Source organism: Adiantum capillus-veneris, chromosome 24 (assembly GCF_014529385.1).
Source record: "Adiantum capillus-veneris isolate H3 chromosome 24, ASM1452938v2, whole genome shotgun sequence".
Taxonomy (NCBI): Eukaryota; Viridiplantae; Streptophyta; class Polypodiopsida; order Polypodiales; family Pteridaceae; genus Adiantum; species Adiantum capillus-veneris.
This window is the reverse complement of record NC_140954.1, coordinates 73,602,135-73,606,355: the sequence shown is the minus strand read 5'-3', so window position 1 is coordinate 73,606,355 and position 4,221 is coordinate 73,602,135. Positions and strand designations below refer to the sequence as shown.

The 4,221-nt window shown below is 39.8% G+C and overlaps 2 pseudogenes; both read left to right on the top strand.

Annotated features, from left to right (window-relative positions):
* The first annotated feature begins 1,683 nt into the window (after window positions 1-1,683).
* On the top strand, window positions 1,684-2,477 carry LOC147426587 (uncharacterized; annotated as a pseudogene).
* Window positions 2,478-2,643: 166 nt separating this feature from the next.
* On the top strand, window positions 2,644-3,348 carry LOC147426586 (uncharacterized; annotated as a pseudogene).
* Window positions 3,349-4,221: the final 873 nt, after the last annotated feature.

The window sequence follows — 4,221 nt, the reverse complement described above, 5'->3', positions numbered from 1 at the left end:
TCGTTGGGGTCATGTCAGGGATAAGCTTAAAAATGAGGTGTGTAAACTACCTCTGTGGAGTCTCCTGCTCTTTTGAAAATTCCAGACTGTTCGTTGTTTAACACAAGGTCTATAGGCTATATTGGCAGGAAGAGTATGCAAAGGCATATTATGCAAAGGCACATAGAGTCCGATGAACGATTGATGAAGTTGAGGCGGACTGAGTCACCTAATACCGATGAGGAAGAGGAGCTTCATCATGTTCATACCGTTGGGGTCATGTCAGGGATAAGCTGAAATATGAGGTGTGTAAAATACCTCTGTGGAGTCTCCTGCTCTTTTGAAAATTCCAGACTGTTCGTTGTTTAACACAAGGTCTATAGGCTATATTGGTAGGAAGAGTATGCAAAGGCATATTATGCAAAGGCATATTAGGAAACAGTGACGTCAAGCAAAGGTCGGTGAGAGAGAGAGAGAGAGAGAGAGAGAGAGAGAGAGAGAGAGAGAGAGATAACCTGATGGTCACTGGTCTTCATCTTGCCGGGAGTCGCCGTGAGTTGGGAGAGGAGAAGGCAATAGGCTCTTGATGTCAACCTGCCCGTGAGTTGGGAGAGGAGAAGGCAATATGCTCCTTTTTACTTCGTTAATTAGCCCCTATTTTTTGCTTGACGACGCTGTTTTTTTTAGAGCTTTACAGTGCGTCGGCGCAGCTTTTTACTTTGTTAGCCACTGTTTTTTGCTTGACGGTGCTGTTTTTTTTAGAGCTTTATAGGGAGATAAGGTGCAGCCACGTGGGCTGCTGAGTGGCCAAGAAGGGGCCAAGAAGCAAAAATTTGCCACCTCGCTAACAAAGTAACAAGAGCCACTTAGAGAGAGAATGAATTGCCTGCGCTCTTGAAATGAGCAGGTGGCTGAGAGCTATTGGGATGATGCCATGGCAATGACTGAGCAGGTGGCTAGGAGCTCTTGGATGACTGAGCAAGATTGGGTTTCGCAAGCGAAATACCTGTGAAGACGTAGATTCTAGACCAACATGAAGGATTTGTAATCATATGTATGGGACTAGCTAGCGCTTGTTCCTCGTATTGGAAGTTAATTGAGGATGCGTAAGAGCCATCAGCAACCTTGAGTTGTTGACAAGCCAAGAGCTGTCTTCCAACCCCACCTGCTAAAGCTCGCTAGCACCTTGGCCTCACCCCCATACTTTGCCGCTTTCGTATTGTACAAGCTCACAAGGTCTATTACAGAGTTGTATTGCCCCCACAATGTTGTGTATTGTCTTTCCACACCATCAAAAGGGCTATAAATGTCACACTTATTACCCCTTTGACCTTCAACTGTGTTATGAGCTGCCCAATGCGTGACACAAAGGTCTGCGTCGAGACCCCATCGAAATGCTTTCGAAGTATACCACATATGGCATACATATCTCATATGGCATATATATCTCAGTCAAGCCATAAGATGAGCACAGGTCGTTTCAACACTGCTCCATGCAAGGGGTTTCACCGACGAAACCCTTGTGAAAATTTAGAATGATGTATGGAAGAGACAGAGAGCGCGCGCGCGCACACACACACACACACACAATGCATGTGATGTCGGATTTTGACTGAAATGCATGTTCTTAAGTTTTGAATTTTAAATTTGGCCCATAAATAAGCATCTTGTTTTGAAGAAATTTTAAATGTATGTAAGTTTAATATGTTTGTTGATATTTGTTTATTTGTTCTTTATGAAAGGCTTCTAGATTTGGAAAGAGGACAAAAGGTTCATCCAAAGTCATACGCAAGAAGAGGAAATCTGTTGCTAGCAGCGAGGATAGCGAGAAATCAGTTGATAAAGCTGAAAATGCTCAGGCTAATCAACAAGTAGAAGACATTCATGATGTTCAAGGAGATAAAGAGGCCACCAATGATAAGGATGTAGATGGGGGTATGAAGGACAATGAGAAGGTGACAGATGACAAAGAGGTTGAGGAGGTCATCCCACAAGCTATTATTAGGCCTCAAGGCTTCGAGTTTATAGACAGTTTAACCCTGAATAAAGGATGTATACCCCCTATGATTCCTCTTTGTAGGTGTTTGATAAATGAGAGAGTACGAGAGCTTAGATGGGACCTTTCTCTACTTAAGAAGGTTTTTGAAGAAGAAGGGTACCTTAAGATGAAAGGTATGTTCATCTTATCCATAAATCTTCCAGATGGTTCAACTAGAGATGTTAATGAGGACATTGCAAAAACTTGGGACAAGTATTGGCATATGGTTAAGAAAGAGTTTGAGGATGAGCTTGAAAACAATGATCAATGGTCCATGCTGAAGGGAAATATGTTCTTTGTCTGGGAAGGGAATCATCGAGCGGCCTCTTGGATGGAGAGCATAAGTGAGGTCTCACGTAATGACAAGAAGAAACATGTGAGGGTTTTGGCACAATTTATTGTCCCTACCCAGCAAGAGGAGTTGAGATTAATTGCTGCTCTTCAAATATTGAACATGTAAGTCTTATTTTCATTTGTACATTAAATTTTGCTTTGTCTTTGTTTTAATGATACGTCTTGAGGTAAATTTTTTATGGTTTATTGTTTATGTAAAATGAATGAAGAAGCAATCATTAAGACCAACCTCAAAGACTGCTTATATCATACAAGTACCATTTGTTCTTTAGATGGGTCTCAAATCACTAAAAATTTTAGTGAGGCTGAACAAGTGTCAATGGAGAAAGCAAGCTCAAGAAGCACAATCAGGAAAGAGGGTTCGGTATCCTCTTACTCAGTCTATCCTTGGTCCCATGGTTTATGGGGTATGTACTTAAATTTGTTAAGATTTGGTAACATTAATAATCTTTTTTGTTCTTGATACATTTTATTGAAATGGTGTATGCAGAATAAATGGAAGTCTGATTTACAGGTAGCATTAAATAAGATACCTCTTACTTTGTCGCAAGATGAGCGTGTGAGGGCTGAGATTCAAGCAAAGAGCAATGTTGTTAAAGCTTACAATAGATGCATGACTCGGGTGAGTACTACACTCTATTAAAAGTATAATAAAAAGATTTTTCTGTTTATTTTGTTTGGTTATTGTAGAATCTATTCATGGTGAATCTTGCTAATGGAGAAGAATGGTTTCTCATTTTATGGAGTCTTCCTTTTGAGGATGAAAAATTCAAGATTACAATAGAGAAACTCTACTCTATATCTTGTGCTACATGTTCTCAAGAGTTAAAGATAAAAATGCTAAAGCTTTTGGGAGCAGATGAGAACTTTCGCCAAAGTTTTGGATGCCTTTGGGAGATCATTTCTATATCCCTTGGTTGGCAAAGAAAGTATGGATGGATCAAGTCTTGGAGGATGCAAGAAGGCTCTTACAATAGGTTGTAGATTCCACACATGGAGTTCACAAGGTGGTTTTGCCTTTAGATGCACTTGGATTCATATTTTGAAGACATTGTTAGTAGATATAGAGGAGTACTTTTTTACGAATTTCAAAAGGAGATGAATGTGGCTACTCCACCATCAAAGCATGTGGACTTGAAAATTTCTTCCCGTCGATTGGTCTATAGGTAATTCCTATGTTATGCATTTTGCTAAGTGACTATTGTTGTATTATATAAGTTCGTTTTATTTAAGGTTTAAGTAAATTTCATATTGTTGTAGGTTCTTGATGTATCTCATAAGAAGTAAGAAGATCACTTGCATGCGTGACATATGTAAAGCATGGACAATTATGTGTCCTCCTACATATAGTATGTACACCTCCACTATCTTTAGAGAGAACAATAATTTGGTGGACCCTTTCTTCTCATGGATTAGGAGTGTAAGCACTGCCCTTGGTGGATTGATATGAAGAAAGGTGAGTGTCTAGAAGAGGAGAAGGAGAATTATCTTCATCATTGGAAGGGTGAATGTAAGTCCGACTCAGGGTCATCAGGAGAGATGACTGTTGAGCAAAGGAAGAAGATGGAGGAAGAGTTGAAATCTCTCAAAGAAAAAGAAGATCAAGAAAGACAAGGGCAAGGCAAGAATCATGGAGGCCGTCCACCATCAAGCAAGGGTGGAATCTCAATCAAGGGTAAGTAAGTTAAATTGTTGGTGGTAACAATATGTTCTTGCTATTCTTTCTTTTGTTATGTCCTATGCTAATCATTATGGCATGGATTGATTTGAAGAAAAATGTGTTATTTTTTTGGCTATTGTTAGATACAAGAAACTTAGGAAGTTGTCATACCCAAAAGAATGTTCGAAAG